Source organism: Protopterus annectens, chromosome 8.part0 (genome assembly GCF_019279795.1).
Source record: "Protopterus annectens isolate FY-2018-M chromosome 8.part0, PAN1.0, whole genome shotgun sequence".
Taxonomy (NCBI): Eukaryota; Metazoa; Chordata; order Ceratodontiformes; family Protopteridae; genus Protopterus; species Protopterus annectens.
This window is the reverse complement of record NC_056741.1, coordinates 774973741-774988096: the sequence shown is the minus strand read 5'-3', so window position 1 is coordinate 774988096 and position 14356 is coordinate 774973741. Positions and strand designations below refer to the sequence as shown.

General features: G+C 41.0%; 1 protein-coding gene across 1 annotated transcript in view; it reads right to left on the bottom strand.

Annotated features, from left to right (window-relative positions):
* The window catches only part of LOC122808344 (ADAMTS-like protein 2), a 1521014-nt gene that overhangs the window by 75632 nt on the left and 1431026 nt on the right, over nt 1-14356 (bottom strand). The gene's annotated exons all lie outside the window — the stretch shown is intronic.

The following is a 14356-nucleotide window of genomic DNA, read 5'->3' as shown; positions in this document are numbered from 1 at the left end:
AACGGTAGTAAGTCTGATCTCACATCTAATAACATAGTCTTATGACCTTGTATTGTTCACAGGCCAGCAGCTACATTATCCACAAACATGATGCAGTTTATTGCTTATGTCTATTCACATTATTACATTTTACATTAATGTTACACATGCTATTTGTTTCTATTTAATTCATTATGACTTAACTCATTACATTCCAGTGATGCCTCCAGGTGATTCTGCAGTTACATCCTACTGACACTTCTAAACATCAAATACTGCTTGCTCATATTTGTATTAATAATTCCCAAACCATGCTAAATACAAGTTATAAAATTTCTTCTTAAAGCTTACACAATGGCAAACACAACTATATTGATATCTAATACATGTCTAGTGCAGATATAGAGATATTAATTGTTGTTCTTGCAATATCTGTTTATATTGTTATAAATGTCACATTTCTCTAAATATCTCAACAACCAAGTACACAGACAGAATCGCTTAGCCTCATATGAAAGCTTTCAGCTGGATAAACAAAATGCTGCTCTCGATATGTGTGCAACTGGAATGGTTGCTGAGATATTGTAAGTTGTTTGCAAAATATTGCAGACATAATAGTTACTGTGTTTACTGTGGCTTATAAAATCCAGTTTAAAACCTAGGACTTAAAGAATACCACCACTATAAAAATATTTTGTGCTGAAGAGTTTTTCATTATTACTTCATGGTTCCAGATAAACGAATATTTGTTTGAAATGTGACATAATTTGATTCTATCAGAAAGCTTAGGCTCCACCCATTGGAAGTTACAGTGCAAACTTCCAGAGCTTCATTGGAGGATGGATGGGGCAGAAGTTGGGAAGGAGTAAGAGTATCACAACAGGAGCAGCACCTGGTGGATGTTTGGGTCTATGTAGTTCCATGCACTGGAAAGTGGGAGGAGTTACGAACACAGGTCTAACTACATGTCTATATCATGTACATAACTACAGGTCTAACGGTGTAGCTATAATATTTAAACAGCATCTAAACATCCAGATCTTAAAATCATCAGCTCCACAAATAGGCAATGAAGAAATAATATATACCAACCTCAAAATAAACCAAAACAAAACCATCAACATAATTGGATGCTACTTCCCACCTGGCCAAAACATCCCTCCACTAGAAAACCTCCTCAGCTGGTCTACCCACCATCTCCCCCAAGAAACTATCATTTTAGGTGATTTCAATATTGACTGGCAATCCTGTTCTGGCAACCATCCAACCCATCATGTAAACCTTCATGGCTTCACCCAACTAGTCCAGTCACCAACCAGGATAAATAAAAACTCCAGCAAGCACACTACCCTGGATTGGATACTAGTCAGTAAGAGCCCCCAGTCATATATAACAGGCTGCTTATCAGATAGCCTCAGTGATCACTCCCCAACATTCCTACTGAAAAAATATCTATACCAAGCTTAACCTGTCGTCTACCATCAGATACGTAAAAAAATAAACTTTAACCCACTCACATTCATCTCATCCCTCAAAGAATGTAACTGGCATCCTCTAAAGTACCTCAATCTTGATGATGCAGTTGAATTTTTTAATACTACCTTCCTGAGCATCCTTAATTACCATGCCCCCATAAGACTTTCCAGAATCAAAGCACAACCCTCCCCATGGCTACAGAAAACCACTAAGTCAGAAATTAAAAACAGGGATAAAGCCTGGGAGCACTGGCGCAAAACCAAGACCCCCTCAACTAGACAGAAATTTCTAGAACTACGCAATAGAATCAAAAAGCTAATAGAACAGGACAAATTCCAATACTACCAGTCTGCCCTAGACTCCTCCGAACACAGCCCCAAACAATTCTGGTCCTCCATTAACTCCATTCTCCACCCAGGTAAAGTCAGTACCCCTCCTCCTAACATCCCTCACTTCTCAGAATGTATTGCTACCTCATTCAACACACACTTCACACAAACCATACTATCACTAGCTAAACAACAAAACCCCCCTCCCCTCCAAACCACACCTTCAACTACTAATCTCCCCACTGCCTTCTCTTTTTCTCCTGTACCTACCTCCAACATAAAAAAAACTCTTAACTAAACTTAAACCCACCAGATTAGCAGCAGACAACCTCCCAAGTGAATACCTATAAATCGCAGCTGATGCTCTGGCCTACCCAGTATCCATCTTGATTAACCGATCTCTGTCAGAAAGTTATGTTCCCACACTGTGGAAAGTATCACATATAATTCCCTCCACAAAGGTGGACCCTCCACAGAACTAACCAATTACCCCATAGCTATTCTCTCCGCTCTCCAAAATACTAGAGAGATGCATACACTCTCAGGTCTCAGACTACCTCCTTACTAACAACCTCCTTTCCAATACTCAGCATGGTTTCCAACCAAACCATAGCACCACCACTGCCTTACTCTCCTTTACTAACACTATCCTTCAGCATAAAACAATGGCTATCTCTCCTCTGCTACTTTCCTAGACCTATCTAAAGCATTTGACATGGTCCCACACAAACAACTTATCTCTGTCCTCAATAACCTATCCTTCTCACAATCGGTCACCAACTGGTTTCAGAGTTACCTGTCTGACCACCAACAATCCGTTGTATGGCAGAATGACATATCTCCCCAACTACCTGTCTCCATAGGGGTTCCCCAAGGATCCATCCTTGAACCCCTACTCTTCTCTGTTTTCACAAATAATCTAGCCTCTGCCACCACACATGGCACACTCATACAATACGCAGATGACTCGACCATCATCTGCTCAGCCCAGTCCCTACCCAAATTGCAAAAATTCACAGAGGAAGCCTTTTCCTCTGTTGAAACTTGGTTATACGATGCCCAATTAATACTCAACCCAAACAAAACTAAACTACTCATCTTCCAACCCACCAAACATACTCAAAACAACTCTCACTTTAACATCACAGCAAAAGACAACACCACTATATACCCAACTGAACACACCAAATTGCTAGGAGTGGAAATAGACAATAAACTAAAATTTGACATTCACATATCCATGACCATAAAAAATGTCCACAAAAAACTAGGAGCATTATACAGAAATAAGCATCTTCCCACCAAAGCAGCAAAGATTTCAATAGCAAATTCCCACCTTATCTCCACCCTACTTTATGCCTCTCCAATATATACCAACCTAAGGCAATGCGATCTAAACAAGCTAGAGACCTGCTACAACAAAATTGCCAAATTCGCCACAGGGGCATCCTACTGCAGTCACCACTGTCTCTCACTTGCTGAACTGGGCTGGCTTGAACTCCCTCACGTCCTTCAATGGTATCAACTCTCACTCGCCCACAAACTAGTAAACCATCCACTAAATGTCCCATCCCTCCAGAATCTACTCCCACCCTATCGCACCACCAGACCACTAAGATCCAGCAATAAAAATCACTTGTAGATCACTAAAGCCAATAACTCTGCTGGTGGAGCACTATTCTCTTGCATCATAGCCAAATTATGGAACTCCCTCCCATCCACAATTAACTCTGTACCATCATGCACCCACTTCAAAACTTTACTAAAAGCACACCTAAAAACATGCTGGCTATGCCCTTGCAACTCCCACTCTAATATCACCTACCCCATCCAACCACTACCTTTCTTTCCACTCCACTAACTACCTTGATTATAGCAAGCTCAGATGCTCATAAGCCTAGTACTTATTCAGCAGGAACTTCTTATTTTAACATTTGTTAATGTCTGTTATGTACTTCACAGATAAAGATTCTAGTTGTCTACTGATGTACTATGTTCTTCATCTGTAAATATGTTGTAAGTAATTGCTATGTAAATTGTTAATCGCTATGTAATCCAATGTAACTACTGTCTGTTTATTTTAACTGTGGAGCTTTTCTCCCCAGGCCTCCGCTGAAAATGGACCTACGTCCAGTCGGACACTCCCGGTCAACAAATACAAATAAATAAAATAAATAATAATAAATACATACCTCTCAAATGTGTAGACTTTCACAGAATGTCAATTTTTGTGTTATATTTTTGGTCTGTTTCTCATAAAATTGTGTTTTTTTAGCAAATCAATAGCAAATCATTGAGGATTCAAGTCAGAGTATAATGACAGACATTTCAATTTCAGGATTCATGGCATTCAGAAAATAAATGCTAATGCAAAGCTTGTTATTCTATCAATTTTCTAAGTTTGTAATATTTAAAAATTGTCCCTATTTTGGGGCCTTTGTCTCCCCATTATTTAAGGCTTTGTCAAGATTTCTTGCTCTAAGATGTTGAGAGAGAAGGTAGGGTCTACTATCATAGGCATTATGATCTGTCTACCAACTGCCAGAGAAAGAAGACAACACTGAAGTTTGTTATGTCACAAAGAATTTGAGCTAGTTAAGGATGACACCTATCTAGCCAGCACCCTAATCTCATTTTCCACTACCTTTACAAAGATCTGGCCATTGAAACGTATTCTCAAAAGAATGGCAGAATTCCTCATGTGAGGATGTGGGGTGGTAAGTCTAGTGAGAAAGGAGTGAAAAAGTCAGTGTGCAGCTGAGAATATCAGACAACTAGACTAGGGGAAGCCAGGAAAAATGCAACACTTCAATACATGTCTACTAATGATCTAGAGGAAGCACATGGCCATAAACTCCCATTATAAGATAAGAGAGTGAGTTCAATATGCACTGATGAATTCAGATATTTTAACTAAAGTAGGGATTTAGTTTAAAGACTGTAAAATAATATCAATATAATTTCATAAGCATGGCCAAGAAAGGGTAAATAAGATATTACAATTTCAATCTGACATGCAGGTGGAGTTTTTAAAATCCTTGTCATTCTCTGTTAATGCAATAAAAGTGCACTGATACATTACACTGTTTCTTACAAAAATATATACAGTGTTATTTTTATTATTTCTTCAAAAGATTATTAAATTTACAAAAAATGGAATACAAGGCTATTTACATTTAATGCTAAATTTCGTTTTAGTGCAGGAATGTTTGTAAAGCAGCGTATTTGTTTCAGACAAAATTTCAAATCATTTAATAGACCTGAAATCTGGCACATTTAATATTCTAAATGAATGGCAATGAAATGAGACTTTAGCACACAGCTCTCTAGTGGATTGATGCACGTAATCATATATATATGTCTGAAATAATTGCTCAGATTTTCATTAACACATTTTGGGGAGAAGCTTCAATCACACAACCTTCATGCTGGTGAAGCTTGCAGAAAGCCTTGCAAACCCCTTGATAACTTCAATGCTGCCAAACATCAGAGTAAACCATATTATGTTTCATAAAGCTATGTTCAGTTGGTTAGTCAAAAACCTTCAATGCTGCCAAACATCAGAGTAAGACATATTATTTTTCATAAAGCTATGTTCAGTTGGTTAGTCAAAACCAAGAGGGTATCAACAAAAACAGTCTGTGGTCAATTAACGGGCTGCCCTTCTCAGCTCAGTTAGAACACAGATTTTAAATGCTTTCAGCTCAAGGTAGAGAATATTTCTAATGTTTATTTCTAGAAATGTTGTGAAGCAGTCAATTAATTTTAATTTATGTATGCATTTGTTGACTGATTTGAAATTCAGTCTAGGGTTTACAACCAGATTTAAAAAAAATAAAAGATACAAAGTAATACCAAAAGTTGGTCACTCAGTAATTTATATTAAGAAAATAGTAGTGTAATCAATCAAATGTCCCACTGCCTGTGTGGCATGTGTATCCTGTGCCTGCATTAACCTGACACTGGCAGCTTTCCAGAGCTCAGAATCTCCTCCTTTGTTTCTCTGTGATAGGGGGACTGGATAAGCCCCTCCCATCAGGGAATGCCTAACCCCTGTCACAGATGGTCATCAGTTGTACAGGATTTTAGTGCTATGAAAGATGATCCAAGAAAGACCTGAAGCAAGAATTACCTGAAACCAACCAATTCGCAGTCATAAAAAAATCAACACAAATAACCATAGCCAGCCAAAAACACAACAAGCTTTGATACCATAGAACTATATACAAAATAAGGGGGATGGTGAGTGGGTGCTACCACTGAGGTAGTATGAAATATGAACATCTACTGTTACAGGTACATATAACTTATGCACTTGTACTATTTTCGTTATTCACATTGCCTCAGTGACATATAGATAGATTCCCAAAGCTTACCCAACCTGGGAGAGGGAAGGATAAGGCTCTATGAGCTCCTGGAGAATGGTCCTTACAAAGCTTGCTCTGAAACTTGAGAAAGAATCCAGTTGTAGTGCTTTATAAAGGTATGAACAGAGGACAAAGTTGCTGCCTCTAGAATGCTTATAGAGTTCACCCCTTTCCAATATGCCATCAAAGAGGATAAGGCTCTGGTGGATTGTGCCTTATCCTTGCCTGAAATAGATTAACCATAGTGGGAGTAACAAAAAGAACAATAGTAGAGGACAACCTCCAAGCAGTCTTTTGCTTAGAGACAGGTTTACCCTTTTTAGAAATAAACAGTTGTTCAGCTTTCCTGATGGACTTAGTTCTGTTAAGGTAGTACCTGAGCTGCCTGTGCACATCCATGATATGCAGAATCTTCACTCCCTTGTTTTTAAGTTCCGGAAAGAAAACTTGTAGACTGATGGGTTTGATGCAAGGTAAATTCAGAAACTACTTTTGGTAATAAAGAAGGATTAGTGCATAGAACAACCCTGTCCATGTGGAAAATCAGATAAAGTTGGCCCACCATGAGAGCTTGCAGCTCAGGGACTCACCTTGCAGATGACAAGGCAATAAGCAAATCAGTTTTCCAAATGAAGAAGCGCAAATCAGCTTGAAAGGCAGGCTCAAAATGATAGAAGTTCAATTTTTCAAGAACAAATGTGAGATTCCAAGGCGGAATTTGCTTTCAAGGCCATCTCAACTCAGTACTTCTTTCATTAACTGCCTGATCACAAAAAGAGATGAAAGAGGAAGATCTATGGACAAACAACCTGAAATGCCTGCAAGATACTCCTTGATAGATTCATAAGATAAGCAATTGCTGAGCAGCTCACACATATATTTCTAAACCAAAGGGATAGACACCATACCAGGCTCTCTGATATTGGTTAGGCAACACCTAGAAAACTGTTAGACATAACATTTTCTAATTGCAGATTTTCTTGCCTCCTTCAGTACCTACTGCCAATCCTCATTGAACAAATGTCTAAAAGGTATCTAGATGGAATCATCTAGGTTGTCAGCAGCAATTGCTGTAAGATGGGGTGTACCAGTCACCCCTGACACTGTGTGAGCATATCCAGTGATGGGAAGCTTGTCATAGTTGTCCTTGGCCAATTCCATTAAAAGGGAGAACTCTGCCTGGGCCAAAAGGGGGGGGGGGGCACCGCAATGATCTTTGGTAATTCTTTTTGAACCTTGAGAAGTACCTTAGGTATTAGTGGAAATGCATAAAGGAACATTCCCATCCAAGGGAATGAGAATGTTTCTGTCCTTCAAGCATGGCTGCAAGGATGCATTGGACAGAATTTTTCCAATTGTCTGCTTTGAAGGGAGGTGCATAGATCCATTTGAAGTGTTCTCCACATGTGAACCAGATCCAGAGAGACCTCTATTACAAGTTTCCAATCATTAGGCTCTATCCAGGAACTGCTTAGTCTGTCTACCATTATGTTTTGATGGAAAATATGAGGCCTGAAGCATTGCAAAATGCTGTAAGGCTAGCTCTCAGGTCATCATTACCAACTGGCAAAGAAGGTATGACCTTGTACCCCCTTGTTTGTTCTGGTACCACATGACTGTGGTGTTGTCTGTGACTAATAAAAGGTATCTGGAGACCATAAGTGATGATGAACTTTTAAGATTTGAATCACTGTTAACATTTCTTTGACACTTATATGCTTTGTAGCTTCTGAAGGACACCATTAGCATTATGCTTGAACTCTCTGGTATACTGTTCTTCATACAAAATCTGACAAGCCCATCTGGGCTGACAGAACAGCGGTCTGAAGAGCAGGTCTGCATTAAGAGACAGCTGATCACTTCACCACTATAACTCTTTGTTACACTAAATTCAGCACTGGTACATGGAACTCCAAGGAAAGCAGGTGCTAGGTACATTTTTAAGTATCACCAAATCTTTTCTCAAGTAGAGTCTGCCCCATGGTGTCATGAGCATCATTAATGCCATTTTGGCCTAGAATTTTGAGAAACTCTCTTGCGGGGGGAAATTGCAGAGAAATCCCTGAAAGAGTTATGAATAGCCAGGACTATTCCTTCTGGTAGAAAAGTTATAGTTTTTTCTGTGTCAGTCATACATCTGAGAAAGAAAATTCTTTGTGATAGTGTGAGATATGATGTTTGTAGGTTCAACTTAAAGTCAGGAGCAACTGTCATGTGATGATAAGCATCCTTCAGATGTATAGTCACCATGAAACAGTGGTCCAGAAGAAGGAGTAAGACCATGTGCAGGGTAAATATTTTAAATGAGGGTACTTTAGAAAGGAATTTAGGTACACCAAATCTAATACTAGTCTTCATAATACCAAAAAGCTACCAAAAATATTAGGGATTAAAATCCTTTTTTTTTTTGTGGTGAAGCAACTGATTCTATAACTCCTAGCTGCAACTTGTGAAGGAGTACAGGAGAGAAGAAGAATGTCTGGTCTGGAGGGTCGGGTTTCATAGATTCACAGGTAGGTACTAGGCTATCTGCCAGAGGGCATTTTTAAGCCTAGCCAGAGTGTGTCGGCTTTCGCCACCCCATTGATTAATTAACTTAGCCTCTGTCAAGCAGAGCCAATGAAGTGATCCCAGGGGTGTATTTTCTGTTACCCATCCACTCGTCAAGGCTTCTCTTGAAGAGTGTTAGTGAGGGGCTCTGCCTAGTGTAATTAGGAATTTTGTTCCAAAGCATGGGGAGTCTCTGTGACAGGAATTTATCCCTCCAGCATGTTCTATTTATTGTTGTGATGAGGTTTAGCTCACTAGAGCGTGTGACTCATAGTGACTTGGATTTCTTTAGGTGGAGCATGTCCATCAATTCTGAGTTGGACATGGCTTTGTAAGTCAGGCAGAGATCACCTCTGAGTAAGCAATATGCCACTGAGTACAGCCAGAGTTTTTTCAGTCGGGCTGCATAGGACATATGTTTGAGGCCAGTAATCCTCTTGGTGAGGTGCTTTTGTGGTCTTTCCAGCTGTTGGAAGTGTCTTGTGAGGTACATCCCAAATGGGGCATTGTACTCTATGACGGGTCTGATGAGTGACGAGTAGAGGGGCACTATAACCTCTTTATTTCTAGATGCGAACCCCTTAGTAATTAGATGGGCCACATAGAAGGATTTCCTAACTATTTTGGCAATATGATTGTCAAAGGAGAGATTACTATCTACCTGGGTCCCCAGATCTCTTATTACCTCTTCTGTATTAATGGGGCTGCCGCCTATGTGGTAATTTGTGGGTGTTTTGTTTTTCCCAAACGGGATGACTATGCATTTTTTGGCATTTAGCTTGAGGCTATGACTTTGATACCAGGTTTCTGTCTCAGTAAGGCCTTTTTGAAGGATGTCCATGTCAGCCAGAGAGTCAATTATGGCTCCAAGTTTGCAGTCATCGGCGAACTTGGTTAGCCATAGTTCTCCAGTGTTTGTCTGTGCTTCTGATAAATATATGCCGAACAGTAGGGGTCCCAGAACCGAGCCTTGCGGGACACCACTTGTGACTGGTTTAGAGATGGACCTGGAGCCCGCTATTCTTACCATGTGAGTTCTGTGTTAAAGCTAGTTGGCAACCCATCTTGTGACATAGGGGTTTATGTTCAGGCTGGTGAGTTTTTCTATAATACCCAAGTGAGGAATGGTGTTGAATACCTTGGTGAGATTAAGGTAGGCTGTGTGAACCACCTTTCCCTCGTCTATGGCCTTGGTGACTGTCTCTAAGAAGTCAACCAGGTTTAGTAGGCATGATCTGCCCTTAACAAAGCCGAACTGGGTCGGGTCAAGTGTTTGGAGGTTCCCAATGTCTTTGTTAATGAGTTCCATGATGATGCGCTCCATAGCCTTGCAGACCAGGCTAGTCAGGCTTATGGGGCAATAGTTACCAGGGTCAGTTGTGGCCCCTCCTTTGTGGAGCGGAATAACCATTGCTGTGCGCCATTCTATGGGCACGTAGCCTGTGGAGAGGCTGAGGTTGAACAGCGTGTTTAGGTGGGGGGTTAGTTTGTTCTGTAGTTTGTGCAAGACGCAGCCTGGGACACTATCTGGCCCCATTGATGCTGTGTTTTTGGCTTTTGAAAGGGCTGTTTTCACCTGTGCTTCTGTGATTTCCGGGACACTACATTTTTCTGGTATTATTGTGGGCCCTTTTGAAGGTGAGAGGGAGGTGAAGTTTGCACTGAATCTATCTGCCAGGATGTTGACAATATCAGTAGGTTCAGTATATTTTGTGCTATTTTTCACTAGCTCATAGCATATCTGCGAGTTGCCACTTAGATTCTTGACATAGCTAAAGAAGGCTTTGTGGTTATCTTTCGAATCCTTGGCTATTTTTCTTTTGAAGTTAGTCTTGGATGATTTTATGAGGGACTTTAATTTCTTACTGATAATGATCAGGGATGTCTTTCCTTCTTGGGATTTGCATTGTTTTCTGAACTAGTTTCCTCCTTCTGTTGTATAACATATTCATGGCAGGGGTCCACCAGACTGGTTTCCTTCTCTTAGGGGAGTGAGTCTTGGTCTTGCTAGGGATGGCACGATCCATGCATCCTTGTAGGTGCTCATAGAGTGCAAATGTAAAGGATTCCGCATCTTGGGCAGTGTTATCCTTTAGCGTGGGGGCTGTGAAACTTACCACCTCTGCCTAAAGTAAGGTGAAGTTTGCTTTAGAAAAGTTTTTCACTGTGGTTTCCTTGGTTGGGGGTGGTGGTGGGGTGTGGACATCCAGGGTGATTAGCTTATGGTCTGATCTAACCAGTGATGGGCTGACCTCTGGTACGGAACACATGTCGCCCATGTTGGTGATGACCAGGTCCAATATGTTGTGGCCTCCGGTAGGGGAGTTTACCAGCTGATCCAGGGCATTTGAGTTGATAAATTCCAGGAAGCGTTGAGCCTGGGAGTTTGTACTCAAGTAGTTTTCCCAGTTAATGGTAGGGTAATTAAAATCGCACAATATCAAGGTGTTTGGTAGGACCTTCATGTTTTCCAGTGTCTCCAGAAAGGCGGAGTGGTGGTCCTGGGTCATGGAGGATGATCTGTAGCAGGCCACAATTTGCATTGCAGATTTGCCCAATGTTAGTTGCACATGGATGATCTCAGAGGTATCATGCTGCACCACTAACCTGGAGGTGTGAGTATCCTTGATGAATATGGATACACCCCCTCCTTTTTTGTTTCGGTCCATGTTCTGTGGCCAAAATGTGTGGTATGAGTTGTAGCCCAGTAGTGCTGGAGTGCTCTCTGGAGCCTTGAACCAGGTTTCAGTTACTACACAAATGTCGACATTCTCCATACTTAGGAGTGCTTTGAGCGCATGCATTTTGAGATTTAAACTCCTGGTGTTGAGTAGCATAACCCTCATTTTTTTACTTGTGCTGTTTATGGTGGTGGGTTTGAATTTTGAGCCTTGCCTAAAAAAGGCACTATGGGGGCAGCAAGAGCCTTGGCCAGTATTCGAAAGCCGAGGGGTGACAGGTGCAAGCCATCTCTTGTGAAGCAACGTGGCTTGTCGAGCTTGTCATCCCAGGCTGAGAGACACTGGATCCCCTTTGAATGACACCAGAAGCTTAGCCAATTGTTGAAATTTATTATTTTTTCTTTATACTGAGGTATCATTCTTGGTGAGGGCAGGATGCTACTCAGGGTCAGGGTCATACCCGCCTGAGATACATGATCAGAGAGCTCTTCCATGTCTCTTTTCATGTAGTCCAGGGAGGTACATCTCAGGTCATTCACACCAACATGAACAATGACAGAGTCATATTTGTACTTGTTCTGGAGTGACCTGAGTGCTTGTGTTATGTGGTGGAGTCTGGATCCCGATAGGCAGCTAACAGTAACCTTCTCATTGTCCAGCCTAGTAAGTGGGGTGTCAGTGTGCCTGACTATTGAGTCACCTATTACTAGTGTGTTAGGTATGTTATTTCGCCTTGATTTTGTGTTTTATTTGTTGTCTGGTTTGTGACGGAAGGTGCAGGTTTTGTGGGTGTCTGCTTTGGAGCTCTCTGATGCTTTTGCAGGTTTTTATTTAGAGCCTCCGAGTATGATTTTGTGTATTTATGTGTATTTTTTGCCAGTGCTGGTTTAGTAGCTCTATGTGAGACTGGAGGTGTGGTGCAAGTGTTAACCTTCTCCTTATGACTGTCTGTTCCAGTCTTGGGTGGAGAGGCCTTAGCCTCCAGTTTGGCTGTATATTTGCATCTCTCGCATATGTTAGTGTTTTGTGGTGGGAGGAGAAGGCTGTCTGTGTACATGAGGCAGTTGTAACATTGCCTCAGGATACCCAGATTCACCAGCTGGACTGGAGAGTACAACTGAAGTTGCCCTTTGGTCATGCCTGAATAATAGGGTGAGCTGCTTAGTCGCTTGGTTGGTGAGGGGTGGATAAAGAGCCTTGCCCTGCTGAGCAGTCAAGTGTCAGGGTATATTAGTGCTTGCTATTAGGTCTGAGCAAGTGTTGGACTGTAGGCTGCTTTTTGAGTGCTTAGGTTGAGAGTTAGCTGTAATGAAGAAGATTTTCTGTCCATTGTCAAGAGTATTCCCAATTAATTATTTTCAGTACCCATTGGTCTGAGGCTATTTGTGTCCAGGCTGTGTGTCCAGGTCACTGGGATGAGCTAAAGCCTAGGGGAAGGTGAGAAGGGAGGAGGGACAGGAGGAAGGGATGGGATACGCTGAGTCTTGGAACAGTCACTCTTTAACAAGGGAAGGCTCTTTTTCTAGGAACGGAATCCCTTTTATTTAGTTTGGAAGCACTATGCTCCTGTTATTTCCTCTTGGTCCCCTGCCTGTTGTTAGGCTGGGATTTTTTTTCTGCCCTTTGAAGTCGGATGACTGGTTAGGGGAGAACCTGAGAATATGAAACATTCTAGATATCCCTTGCATCAATTTAGCTCTATCATACTATTGAATCTGGATGGCAGCAGGACCAAATACAAATTCAAGACTTAAAGGAGCATCCAAAATCTATTTTTTAATTCCTCAGAAAAATTCTGGTAATGTAAACAAGCATGTCTTTGTAATATAACAGAAGCAGCCGCATTTCTAGAAATACTGTCTGCAACTTCCAAGACACTCCTCAAAGCATATTTTGAATCCTGAATCATGTTAAAAAAATGTCATTTATATAACACTTGTTCAGTAGGCAAAGATACAGCAAAGTCATCTAAACTGCAAGCACACTGCAAAATACCTTTCCATATGAAGCCCTGACAATTTAAAATTCTAAAGTCTAAATTACTAGATTGAGCTAACCTTTTTCCCCTGAAATTCTAATCATTTGCCAATTTTATCCAGTAGTATAGGGTTAGAAGAAGCCAAGGCTCTTTTGTTAGATTTGGCAGCTGTAGAAACTGCAGATGGATCAGCTGACAAAGGAGCAAAGAGAGCTACAAGATCAGAGTACACCTTGTATTTCTTCTAAGCCTTTTTAGGAACACGCTCACTAGTTACAGGGGTTTAACGTGCAGTTTTATAGCCATCTTCTAACACCAGTATCAGAGTAGGAACAGCCAAAACATTTGGAATCTCATCCTAATAAGAAAAAAAAAAAACTCTGCTAATCTCTGGTGTATCTCCAGACTGCTTCCAGTCAAATACATCTCTAAACCTAGCTAGCATTCATGGAAAGGTAAACACTTGTTGGGTTTTTGAACATGTTCGACTTCCAAAGCATCAGACTGAATGGTCTCAGAGTGTTCACTGCTGTGTGCATCAGAATTCCCATGAAAATCTGCAGTGTCACATTGATCTCTAGAGAAGATAGCCTCAGAGTAATTTTTAATAGAAGCATAGCCTCCAAGATTAGTTGACTATAAAATACTCAGCTAAAGAAACCACATCAACCCTATACATGCTAATAACCTGATTATCTATCATGTGGTGAAGTTTTTGTACCTTCTTACTGTGAAGTACACTAGAGGACAAAATATCTGGGGAAAGAGTATTGTCTGGCAAGGGGTCTCTTACCTCAGACCTCTCTTGTGTCTAATAGAAATGGGTGTGTATCAGGGTTCAGCTGTGTCTGAACCAGTTGCTGAGTCCTGAAGGATGAGTCTGACCTCTGTACTACAGAGGGCTGCTGGCTCACACCATAGTGTGGCAGAGAAAAAGGCAAGTGGTCTGCAGGCCAGCTTAAGTCAACAACAGGTCCTCCAATACCTGAACCAAAT